This window comes from Megascapheus bottae, chromosome 27 (genome assembly GCF_031878675.1).
Source record: "Megascapheus bottae isolate mThoBot1 chromosome 27, mThoBot2.hap1, whole genome shotgun sequence".
NCBI lineage: Eukaryota > Metazoa > Chordata > Mammalia > Rodentia > Geomyidae > Megascapheus > Megascapheus bottae.
In genome coordinates, this window is record NC_143535.1 from 23,036,040 (window position 1) to 23,049,785 (window position 13,746).

The following is a 13,746-nucleotide window of genomic DNA, read 5'->3' on the forward strand; positions in this document are numbered from 1 at the left end:
CATCTCTTTTGCTGTCCCTTGGTTATCTCATATTGTTACAGTATCTCACTTTGTTATTTGATATATTGGATATATTTGTATTTGGTTATTTGAAATTGGATAGGGAAGGGGGGAAAACAAGGTGAGGGGTGTGGGGGGGGGAGGGAAATGGGGACCAAGACATGTGAAAGGGTATCAATGTATGTGAATTAATGCACCTTCTATCTGGCAAATATCATGTAACCCTTCTATTAATTACAATAAAAATATATGAAAAAATAAAATGCCAAACAAATTAAAAACAAAAAAAAAAACAATGTCTCCACTCCAAATAAACCATGGTCAAAAGAAATGAAGCGTTCCCAATGACATCAGTACCATTTGTCTTAAGTATTCGTGTTGTTTGGATGCCAAGCAACAGCCAGTTATGGTAACAAGTGATAGATCCAAAATAATTGCCTAACTTGTTAACATTTTTGCATTTCTAAACCATCCTTAAAGAAAATGATAAATGGGGTCACACCATCTTCACAGCAGTCCAGGAGAACAACCATGCCATCTGGATTCATGTTTTCACCAATAAAAAACAAACCAAAACAGAACAAAAACTGGTAGTTATTGAAATGAGCAAGGATGTGCTTGATTTGCTCTGCAGGCCCTGTCATCAAAGGCTTTACTCTTTCAGGCTTCTGTTCTTCAAGTTTGCCTTTAGGTGATTTCATGTCGTCTTTGATGTACTTTTCGTAGGTTTCCTTTGTGAAGCTGGTCTCGTGCAAGTGATGGTTCACGAGGAATTCCACACCAGTGGGGACTGTGCTTTCTGTGCCTGCATCCCGGGGGGGGCCCTCACCGGAGACCTTTCCACCAATGAGCGAGTCCTCAGTGTTCCTCTCTGTCCTACTGACTAATCTTGCCCTCTACCTCCGAGCACAGCCCGCCTGTGATTGCCCAGATCGTGGGAGAGTTTGTAGATAGATGCTGGCTTCAGTGGAGCTTAGAGCGAACAAGGAGCACCCGGAGGGGCACTGAGGGGAAGAGGGAAGCAGGCAAAAGACTGATCTTGGGTTGTCTCAAGGCTAGCACTCTACCTGTTGAGCCACCGCACCATTTCTGCCTTTTTCTATGTATGTGTTACCAGGAATCGAACCGGAGTCTTCATGCTTGCTAGTCAAGCACTCTACCACTAGGCCAAACTCCTGGTTCCCTCAAATACATTTTTTTTTTCAAATACATATTCTTGTCCTTTGTGTTTTCTAATCTGCAGTTAACCCCAATTTGACATAATTTCCATTTCCTACATTGTGGTTGATGTTTACATCTTCCATTATCTTCATTATTGTGATATTTAAATTATCAAGTATGGTGAGCATGTTTGCCTTAGGGACAAGGTTTTCTGGGGGTTGATGGGAGATAAGAGCCTCATGGACTATCATGGCCAGGCTTGGATTTAAACCTGGATCCTTAGATCTCAGTCTCCTGAATAACCAGGAAGACAGGTGTGAGCCACTGGCCTCGTTTATTTCTATCTTTTAGCTGATTGATGTTTTAATTAGTTATAAGTTATGTTTTTGTCTTTTTACTTGTCAACTAGTTTTTGATTGCTACTGTATTTTCCTGCATTCCTTCAGTGAATATGTTCTTATTGGCATTAGATTATTGGTAAATCTGTGTGTGTGTGTGTGTGTGTGTGTGTGTGTGTGTGTGTGTGTGTGTGTGTATGGGAGCACACATGCAAGCCAGTATTTAGGCATGAAATCAGGGCCTGGGCAGTGTACTAAAGCTTTTTCACTCAAGGCTAGTGCTCCACAACTTGAGCTACAGTTCCATTTCTGATTTTTTTATGGCTAATTGAAGCAAGATTCTCATGGACTTTCCTGCCCTGATTAACTTCAAACCTGCATCCTCAAATTTCAGCCTGTGGAATAGCTGGAGTTACCCACTGGTGGTGTGAGCAACCAGTATTGGATAGATTATTGGTAAAGCTTTAGTTTAAATTTCTCCAGGTGGTGAATGTACATAGTAATCCTCATTCATCCACTGTTTTGTTCCCTATGGTTTCTGTAATTTAAGACTAGAGAGACTACATGCATTTTGCTTTCTAATAGTGTGCTCCAGTTGTTTTTATTATTATTGGCTGTTGTTATTATTTTACTTAATTTATCTTAATATACTTAGTTTATAAACTAGCATTATCATAGGAATATGAAATGTATAAAATGTGCCATCTGGCAATAGTTAAGATTTCACATACCCACTGAGCACCTTGAATATTGCCCCACAGTTATGAACTACTATATACATATTTTAATGGCTAGAAAACATTTCTAGATCATGTTTCCTCTATTACATGTCACATGTGTTTGGTGAGGGCTCTTTATATGTACATTTGAAACTTGAACAATTCTCAGTTCTGTGTGTACTCTGGGAAATTTGTGGTATATATTTTTCTTTCCCCCGAAATTGTTATTTGCCTACATTCTTGGTATTCCTCAATATCCCCTGAAGATATGAAAACTAGCAAGAAACCAAGTACTTAAGCAGTACTCTTTTTTTGCCAGTCCTGGGATTGAGCTCACTTTCCTTGGGATTTCTCAAGGCTAGAACTTTACCACTTGACCCTCAGCACCACCTCTGGCTTTTTTTATGTATGTGGTACTGAGGAATCAAACCTGGGTCTTTGTGCATGCTAGGCAAGCACTCTACCACTAGAACAAACTCCTGGCCCCTTAAGCAGTACTCTTTAAAGATCTCTGTAATTGTTTCTCTAATAGCTGTTTTTTTCTGTGACTGAAAATTCTAGTTACCCAATGTTCTTCAAATTCTGTTTCTGTCTCTCACCAGCTGAATGAGTTTTTCATCTCTGTTTGTTTGCATTTTCTTGTTCTTTGGTCCTAAAATTCCTACTAGACAGAAAGACAGATATTTTTATATCTCCAGATTTGATCATTCTTGTGATAGTTTATGAAAATAGTTTCTTTTAAAATATTTTTGTACATATTTTCAGTTACTTATGGTAAAGGTTATTTCTAAACTCTTGAAAGTTACTTTCAAAGTGAGAATATTGACCTTCAATTCAAATTGTTTTATGTTCTTGACATACTTTGGTCACTATTGCACAGTCGCATTGCTTTCTTTAGACAAATCTGCATTTCCATTCTGAGCTGAGATGTGTCATTCCTAGAGGCTTTCCTGGTCTTACAGGCTGGGCATGGCTCTTCTGTTATCTGATTGTCTAGCACTCTCTGTTCCCTGCTTTGCCACTCTCCTATCTGGACTATGTGTTTGGTGTCCTGAGAGACTGTGATTCCTGAGAAAGTAATCATACTATCTTCAGATTTTTAAAATATGGGCCTTTAATTGGACTGTCAATAAATATTTATGAAGTAGATATGTACACATTAAAATAAATTTATGTCAATTATTATTGCTATCTCAGTGACCTTGGAAAATATCACATAAAGCCTGTTTAACAGTTTCCTTACCTAGAAATGAAATAGATGAAATTTCATTCTAAAAATTACATTCTAGAATTTCATTTTTCTTACTTAATTTTCTTTTTTACAAGTATTTGATAAGAAAAGAATAATAATACTCAGGTTAAAGGTAAGAAAACAATTTTTGAAATAGATAAAACAATGAAGTTAATATTGAATAGCTAGTAGAGCAAATGAAATACAAATATGTTTGGTATTTATCATACCTTATGTTGAGATACCCACCCCAAATAAACAAAGCAAAATGAAACAAGATTTCTGCTGGTGTCTTACTTCTTCACATTGTCTTTTTCCTTTCTTCCTTTCTTCTTTCCTTTATTTTTGCCAGTCCTGGGGCTTGAACTCAGGGCCTGGGCACTATCTTTGGGCTTTCTCAAGGCTAGCACTCTACCACTGGAGCCATAGCACTACTTCTACCGAGTGCTTCATGCATGCTACGTGAGCACTCTACCACTAGGCAACACTCCTGGCCTCTCTCTCTTTCTTTCTCTTGCTCTCTCTTTCTTTCTCTTGCTCTTTCTTTCTTTCTTTCTTCCTTTCTTTCTTTTTCTCTTTTCCTTCCTTCCTTCCTTCCTTCCTTCCTTCCTTCCTTCCTTCCTTCCTTCCTTCCAGCCTCCCTCCTTCTTTATTTCCTTTCTTTCTTTCTTTCTTTCTTTCTTTCTTTCTTTCTTTCTTTCTTTCTTTCTTTTTTTCTTTCCTCCTTCACCACCTCCTCCTCATCTTTTCTCTTCTTCCTTTCTTCTTTGCCAGTCCTGGAGCTTCCTGGAGCTTGAACTCAGAACCTGGGCACTGTTCTTGAGCTTTTTGTTGCTCAAGGTTAGTGCTCCACCACTTGAGCCACAGTTCCACTTCTGGTGTTTTTATTTCTGCTTTGGTGCTTAATTGGAAGAAAGAGTCCTACAGTCTTTTCTGATAGTCTGGCTTCAAACTACGATCTTCATATATTAGCTTCCTGAGCATCTAGGAATACAGTCATGAGCCACCAGCACCTGATGAATTTGAATTTGTTAAAGACCCAGAACTATTTGTCATACCTTTTTAGACCTTCCCCAAAGCCTAATGTATTACTTGCACACAATAATGTGCATTAAATAATTTTGTATGGTTTTCAATAAGAAGCTTAGTCTGAGATCAAATACCTAAAAGCATCTACCCTTGAATGTCTCTGTACTCTACTCTTTCCTAGGACTTCTACCATAAGTGATCAAAGCTAGGTGTTCAGCAGAGATTGGGTTTTTAAGTGCTCACTTTTAGACCTACACACTTCAGAGATACCCATACCTAAATCAGGTCCATCCAGAATAATAATGCTAGCAGTCTCTATAAAAACACATGAAATCCACTCTTGTTTGCATTCTTTCAGTCTTTATTGCATCTTGGCCCTGGCATTAGCATGATTTTTCTTGAAGCTGTATTATCAGGAATGTAAAACTTTGTGTGCTATCAAGGTACAAAAATGTGAAAATTTATGGTTACAAGTCATCATGACAGAGCAAACTAGAGCTAAGCCAGAGCTATCTTGAAGTAATAAATTCAGTTTTAAATGCTAATCTTTTCTATGCATTGAAGTCAGCCTTGACTTTGTGAGCTTGTGCCCTTTGCTTTTGATAGCATGACTTGGCCAGAACATTTTCCCTTTTTTTTTCCTAGTCTTATGCAATACCATGTCAAAGTTCAATTGAGTGCCCAAGTTGCTCCTCTGCTTCCTTGCATGTCCTTCCACATTCAGGCCTGATTGTACTGTTCTGTTCCCACGAAGAAGCTGCTTTTTGGCCACTTGATTCTATTCATGTCACATATTTAGCTTGCTGTTTCTTTACAAGGCTTTGGTGAATTTCAAAGTCTGCCCTGCTATATCATCCATTATGAAGTTTTTTTCTAATGACTCCTAAAGAATGAATGTTTACCTTTCCCATTCACTTTCATATCCCCCAGAAGCAATTTTTTATCATTTCTTGAAGCCATTCCCAATTTTATGTCCCTTCCCTGATTTGCTCTTTGCAGGCCCCTTTTTATGTTAGTACTACAAGTAGCACTTCTAACAGTAGTAGACACTTAGCAGATAATGAATGAATGAATGCAGTTCCTGTTTGGTGTGTGTGTGTGTGTGTGTGTGTGTGTGTGAAGTGAGTGAAAGGTGTCTGTGTGTGTGTCTTAAGTGAGTGAAGAACAACATTTAGATGCAGCTGTGTGATGTGCCTAAGACATGAAAAGAGAATTTAATACTAGAGAACACATATCAGGTAACAGTGTCATTTTTACTTCACAACAGGTATCAATAGTTAAAACTGGCACCCAGAACTGGTTTGCTCACATATTTTTCTCCATACATTTTATCTTTCATTCTGAATTTCTTGATTGATAATGACAAGAAACAACCACTAGCCTACAGCACCTTTCACTCATTCCTGGGCCTCTCCCTCCCTCGTCTAATTTATTGAACCTCTAACTTAATTAAATGAAAACTAAGGCTTTGATGCAATGATTTTCTTTGATGTACACAATGATCCGGTTTCTTTTTTTCATATAGTTTTTATTGTAATTAATAGAAGGGTTACATTATATTTGCCAGATACAAGGTGCATTAATTCACATACATTGATACCCTTTCTCTTGTCTTGGTCCCCATTTCCCTCCCCCTACCCCCACCCCTTATCTTGTTTCCCCCCCTTCCCTATCCAATTTCAAATAACCAAATACAAATATATCCAATATATCAGATAACAAAGTAAGATACTGTACCAATATGAGATAATCAAGGGATAGGAAAAGAGATGAGAGATAACATAGTACATTAAGGACAACAATCACTCATTATATGACTTTTGTTTCTATATCCTAGAGGTCCTTTCATTTAGCGTCATACTATATAGCCTTATGTATCTAGGTTTTGCTTTATTGCAAATCTCTGCTAGGAGAGACCAAGGTTTCTACTTATTATGACAAGCGAGGGAAACCATTGAGCCTATGTTCCTTTGAATCTGGCTTACTTCACTTAATATGATTTTTTTAAGTCTTTCCATTTCCTAACAAATGGAGTGATGTCATTCTTTCTGACAGCAGCATAGAATTCCATTGTGTACAAATACCACATCTTGTTGATCCACTCCTCAACTGAGGGATATTTGGGTTGGTTCCATATCTTGCTATGGTAAATAGTGCTGCAATGAACATCGTTGTGCTAATGGATTTAGTCTGTCCTTGTGTCTGGACAATTGGGTAAATGCCTAGTATTGGAATTGCTAGGTCATATGGGAGCTCTATGTTTAGTCTTTTGAGGAACTGCCATGCTGCTTTCCATAGTGGTTGAACAAGTTTGCACCCCACCAGCAGTGTAGTAGTGATCCCTCCTGGCCACATCCCCTCCAGCATCTGTTGTTACTAGTTTTCTTGATTCTAATTGGAGTGAGGTGGAATCTTAGAGTTGTTTTGATTTGCATTTCTTTTATGAACAGAGATGTTGAGCATTTCTTCATGTGTCTATAGGCCATTTTTGTTTCTTCTTCAGAGAAGTCTCTCTTTAAGCCTTTGGCCCATCTTTTAATGGTATAGTTGTTTCTTTGAAGATTAGTTTTGGGGGAACACAATTTTTTGAGCTGTTGATATATTTTAGATCTGAGGCCTTTGGCCATTGTGTGGTCGGTGAAGGTCTTCTCCAATTCTGTGGGCTTCCTAATTAATTTACTAGCTATGTCCTTTGCCATACAAAAGCTCTGCAGTTCAATGCAGTCCCACTTATCCAGCCTTTCTCTAATTTGTTGTGATTCTTGATCCTTATTTAGAAAGTTTCGACCTGTGCCAAGGAGGCCTAGTGTATATCCTATTCCTTCTTGTAAAGTTTTCAGTGTGTTGGCTTTTACCTCGAGGTCTTTGATACATTTGGAGTTAATACTAGTGCAGGGTGACAAAGAAGGATCCAACTTTTGTTTTCTGCAGGTGCTTAACCAGTTCTGAGAGCACAACTTGTTGAAGAGGCTGTCTTTCTTCCATTCTATTTTTTTGGCTCCCTTGTCAAACATTAGGTGGCCATAGGTCTGTGGTTTAATATCTGGGTCCTCAGTTTTATTCCATTGGTCTTCAGGCCTGTTCTTGTGCCAGTACCAAGCTGTTTTGATGATTATAGCCCTGTAATAGAGTCTAAATTTTGATATTGAAATTCCTCCTGAGCTGTTCTTTCTGCTAAGTGTTTTGTTATTCTGGGTCTTTTATTATTCCATATGAAATTTTGGATTGCCTCTTCTATTTCTTTAAAGAATGACATTGGGGTATTGATGGGTACTGCATTGACTTTATAGATAGCCCTTTGCAAGATTGTCATTTTCATGATGTTGATTCTTCCAATCCAGGAGCATGGGAGGTTTTTCCATTTTCAAAGTTCTGCTTTAATTTCCTTTTTCAGGATTTTAAAGTTTTCATCAAAAAGGTCCTTTACATTCTTAGTTAAGCTAATTCCTAGGTACTTTATTTTCTTTGAAGCTATTGCAAAAGGAGTTGCTTTCCTGATTGTTGCCTCATTCCTCCCACTGTTGGCGTAGAGGAAGGTGGTTGACTTTTGAGGGTTAATTTTATTCCCTGCAACCCTTCCAAAGTTTTGAATCAGCTCAAGGAGCTTGGGAGTGGAGTCTATAGGATTCTTTAAATACAGAGTCATGTTATCTGCAAAGAGGGATAGTTTTACTTCCTCTTTCCCTACTTGGATCCCTTTTATGCTTGCTTCTTGCCATATTGCACTGGCTAGTAATTTTAATACTATGTTAAAGAGGAGTGGAGAGAGTCGGCATCCTTGTCTAGTTTCTGATTTTAGAGGGAATGGATTTAGCTTTTAGCCATTAAAGAAAATACTAGCTGTGTGTTTTTCATACACAGCCTTTATTATATTGAGGAATGTTCCATGGTTTCCTAGTTTCTCCAGAGCTTTTAACATAAAGGGGTGCTGGATCTTGTCAAAAGCCTTTTCTGCATCTATTGAGACAACCATGTGATTTTTGTCCTTCCTCCTGTTGATGTGTTGAATTATATTAATTGATTTGCATATGTTGAACCAGCTTTGCCTCCCTGTGATGAATCCTGTTTGATCATAGTGTATAATTTTTTTGATGAGTTATTGTAGACGGTTGGCCAGTATTTTGTTGAGAAGTTTTGCATTGGTGTTCATCAAAGAAATAGGTCTATAGTTCTCTTTTCTCTGATGAATCTCTATCTGGTTTGGGGATGAAGGTTATATTGGCTTCATAGAATGAGTTTGGAAAAGAGCCTTCATTTTCAATTTCATTGAAGAGCTTGAGGAGTATTGGTGTGAGCTCTGCTTTGAAGACCTTATAGAATTCAGCTGTGAATCCATCTGGCCCTGGGCTTTTCTTAGGTGGAAGGTCTCTTATTGCCATTTCTATTTCAGTGCTTGAAATAGGCCTGTTTAGTTGGGTCAGTTCTTCTTGGTTCAGTGTGGGTATGTTAATATTGGTTAGGAATTCATCCATTTCTTCTAGATTCTCAAATTTGTTGGCATAAAGGATTGAGAAGTATTCCCTCATGATATTCTGGATCTTGGTAATTTCTGTCATGATATTGCCATTTTTGTCTGTGATTTTGTTTATATCGGTATGCTCTCTTCTTTTTTTGGTAAGATTTGCTAAGGGTCTGTCAATTTTGTTAATTTTTTCAAAGAGCCAAGTCCTTGTTTTGTTGATTCTCTCTATAGTTTTTTTAGACTCCAGTTCATTTAATTCTGCTTTGATTTTAATAATTTTTTTCCTTCTATTGGGATTAGGGTTGGTTTGTTGTTCTTGTTCCAGGAGCTTAAGGTAACACATTAAATTGTTGGTTTGCAATTCTTCCAATTTGTTATTGTAGGCACTCAGAGCTATGAATTTTCCTTTGCTGTGTCCCAAAGGAGCTGGTATTTTGTGTGCTCCTTTTTGTTAAATTTCATAAACTATTGGATTTCTTTTCTGATCTCCTCGATGACCCATTGGTGATTCAACAACGTGTTGTTCAATCTCCATTAGTTACAAGGTTTTCGTTGGTGGAGATGGGTGTTCAGTTCCAATTTGATGCCTTTGTGGTGTGAGAGCATGCAGGGAATAATTTCCGTGTTTCTGAATCTGCCCAGGTTCGTTTTATGCCCCAAAAGGTGGTCTATTTTGGAAAATGTTCCCTGTGCTGTTGAAAAAAACATATTGTGTTGTTGATGGGTGGAATAATCTGCAGATGTCTGTTAGATCTAGTTGGTCTAGTTGTTCAATTCTAAGGTTTCTCTGTTGACTTTTTGTCTGGTTGATCTGTCCATAGGTGAGAGTGGTTTGTTAAAGTCACCAAAAATCAGTGTGTTTCAATCTATGTATGGTTTCAGTGTAAGTAAAGTTTGCTTGATGAAGTTCGGAGCTCCGGGATTTGGTGTGTAGATATTTAGATGGTTATGTCTTCCTGGAGGAAAGATCCCTTTAGTAGTATGTAGTAACTTTCTTTGTCTTTTCCTACTAATTTTATTTTGAAGTCTATTTTATCTGATATGAGGATGGCAACTCCAGCCTGTTTATGGGGGCCATTAGCTTGATAGAGTTTATTCCAACCTCTCACTTTCAAAAAATGTTTGTTTTTTTTGGGTAAGATGTGTTTCTTGAAGACAGCAGAACGATGGATCTTGCTTTTTAATCCAACTCGATAGTCATTTAATTGGAGAATTAAGTCCATTGATATTGAGTCAGGATTGAGAAATATTTATTCGTTCCTGCCATTTTTAAAAGCTTTTATTAGGGCCTGTGTCTTGATAGTTCTTGTGGTACTTAGATGTTATGTGGTTTAGGTGCCATGTCTTTCTCTGTATTACATTTGTGTTGGTTTTCTATGTGTAGAACATATTTGAGAATTTTCTGTAATGCTAGTTTCGTTGCTACGTAGTGTTGCAGTTTATCCCTGGAATGGAATGTTTTTATTTTTCCCTCTGTTATGAATGAGAGCTTAGCAGGGTACAGTGTTCTTGATTGGTAGTTATTTGACTTCAGGGCATTACATACATCCTTCAATCTGTTCTTGCTTGCATGGTCTCTGCTGAGAAATCTGGGGTTATTCTGATTGGTTTGCCTTTATAGATAATTGTTCTCTTCTCCCTGGCTGTCTTTAGGATCCTTGTTTTGGTTTCGATTTATCCAGTTCGGATTACGATGTGGTGGTGGGATGTTCTTTTCTGGTCAGGTCTGTTTGGGGTTCTAAAAGCTTCTTGTATCTGGATGGGCCTGCCCTTCTGGATATTTGGGAAGTTCTCTGAGATGATTCCTTGAAGTATATTTCCAATACCATTGACCTCTTTCTCCAGACCCTCCTCAATACCAATTAGCCTTAAATTAGGCTTCCTAATTGCATTTTGGACCTCCTGTAGCATTTTGACATATTTCCTAGACTTGAATTGACTCATTTTTCTGTTCTTTCTCTATAACAACTAAACTATCTTCAGCCCTGGAAATTCTCTCTTCTGCATTGTCTAACCTGCTATCAAAGCTTTCTATTTTATTCTTCATCTCCCTTGCTTCTAATTGCTCATTTTTGATGCCTTGCATCTCTTCTTTTAGATCATGTATGGATTTCATTAGCTCCTTGATTTCCATTTGAGTGGTTAGCTCAGCAGCTTTATTCTCTTTGGACATTTGTTGGAGTTCGGTCACCTTTTTGTTTGTGGATTCTATAAATTCATACATTTTTCTTTGAAAATCCTTTATTATGGCCTCCTTTATGGCTTCCCCTTTTTCACATATCGCTTGTTTTTTGTTTCCTCTTGTTTAGCTATGGCTTCCTCCCTTATCTCTTTCTTTATGTTTTCACACTTTTCATTAAGGATGTTTATCAATTGCATTTGTACAGCACTTGGAAGACTCTCCTCTAGAGTTGCCACTGACTGCTCCATTGCCTGTTTATGTCGGGTGGGAGATGCTATTCCTTGATTTGACATTTTTCTTGAGTTTCTTGTTCTGCCCATTTGAAAATGGGGGCAAACAAGATGATAATTTTTCAGATATAACCAACCTAGACCTTTTTAGTTGGCTGACAATAGATGTTTGCTCTTTTCGGTTGGTAATATCACTCTCTCCTTCTTTTTGTACACTTACATACAAATCTAATACAATCACAGATGACCAATTTATGACCAAAACAATAAGCCCCTCAATCCAATCTCTTGTATTTAAGTCCCTCTGGACCTAGGGTATAATTGAACACCTAGATACACAGCATTGCTCAACAACCATCAAATGTAGATCCATGCATTATAAGAGTTGAAGGATGAACAGAGGACCAGAGATAGAAAAATAATATGAAAGACGACAAGGGAGGTAGGAAAAGAATAATGCAGGAAAGTAAGATTATTATAGTAGTGAAGAAAGGGTATTGTGTAAGGATAACTGACCTAAAGGGATAGACAGGTAGAATATTTGAGTATAAAGTTTAGATGAACTTAGATAAAACTTATGAAAATAAGAAGAATAATAAGAAGAATATGTAGAGAAAAGAGGGAGGTAGATAGAGGAGATTTCAATGATACAAATTTTAAAAAGAAAAAAGAAACAAAACAACAACAAAATAAAAGAAAACAGAACACACACACAAAAAAAACAAAAACAAAACTAAACTAAACAAAAAAAACCAAAAAACAAAGAAAATAAAAACAAAAACAAACAAAAAGGGTATTCTTCAGTTTTTTTTGGGGGGGGCAGGTGATAGGAAACTTTTGTCTCCACTAAATTCGGGATCTAAACACTTCATCTTTTTGTCTTGTGATTTGGCTTTGCATTTTTTTCAGATCAGGTTGCTTGATTGGTAAAACAAAGCTGAAAGATCCACGGGCAGCTTTGTTTACCCAGTCTGTGGTGGGTGCAGGGGACAGACTTCAGCTGCGCCAGGGCCGGATTTCTGGCTAAGGGATCTCTGGGAAATCCTTTTCCCTATAGATTGGTGGTGCTGTGAGCAACACCTCTCAGGCTCCAATTGCTTTGGCCTGGTTCTTGCCAGCAGTCAAGATGGCGCTACTCTCAGCTGTGGCTCACCAATTCCTGGATTCTCCGGTTCCGTGAAGCTGGCAGGTCTATGCATGGCTGGGTGTAGGCTCTGGGCTCCCGCAGGCTCTGTGTGCCTGCCACCGGCGGGTCTGCGCTGCTGTGGAGCACTGTCTCTGCTCTGATTCAGAAGAGCTTTTGTCTCCCCCACCACCCCGCATCTGGCGGGGCTCCACACTGACTTCTCACGCTGGTATTCTGCCTTTTTCCTCTGTGGTGCTAAAGCTTACGTAGGATCAATTTTGGTGAAAAAAAAACAAAAAAAGAAACCAAGCAAACAAAAAAACTGTCCCCTACACTGCCAGAATTTGAATCTTGGCAGGAGCTCAGTACCGTTTCACACTGAAAGGTCACCATCTTCCGCCAATTTCTGATCTGGTTTCTTAAATAACAATCTAGTGTAGGAAAATTCTGAGATGCAATGTCATTGAAAAGATGTGTGTATGTGCTCCTAAAAACAGCTACATTCCATGTACTTACACAGGTTGAGCCCATTTTTGTAAGGAATATCAACAATAAAGTTCCCCTTTTGTGATGGTGAAGATAGGAAGAAACTCAGGTGATGAAGTAGTTTCTACAGAAAAGCCTTAGCTTGCTTTAGAAAATAGCCTATTCTGATGTGATGAATGCATGAAATATCACTTGAATCCCATGTGATCTCACTCCACTGCTATGAGCACCTGGGAAAGCTTGAAGTGAGAAAATAGAATCTGTTCCACTGATGGACTGTGAAATCTACACACCTGAGACCTGTCTGCTGTCATTATTATTACTGTTGTTATCATTACTTATATTAATTTTATTATCTATTATATAATATAACATATAATACATATTATATAATATAAACATTAAACAAGTATATGTTATATAACTATAATATTCCATATTGATGTATTTATAATATATTACATATTAGATAATATAAATATAATATAAATATTATACATTTATTACATTTTTTTATAATTTTACTAATTATACAAATTTTACTAATTTTTCATCCCAGAAGCTCTGAGTTCTCTGGAGCTAGGCACCTTTCCTTGAGAGTCATGAGTGTTATTAACTTTTTTTTTTAATTACTTACAAAGTATGTATGCTTTTTAAAAAAATATTGTAAAACTGGGCTGGGAGTTTGGCCTAGTGGTAGAGTGCTTCCCTAGTATGCACGAATGTGGGGAATGTCACATTAGGAAAATGGGCCCACCTGCCTGTCGCCTCGTTGGGAGGTT

At 37.8% G+C, this 13,746-nt stretch overlaps 1 pseudogene; it reads right to left on the reverse strand.

Annotated features, from left to right (window-relative positions):
- Positions 1–446: 446 nt before the first annotated feature.
- Positions 447–5,438, reverse strand: LOC150045772 (translationally-controlled tumor protein-like; annotated as a pseudogene).
- Positions 5,439–13,746: the final 8,308 nt, after the last annotated feature.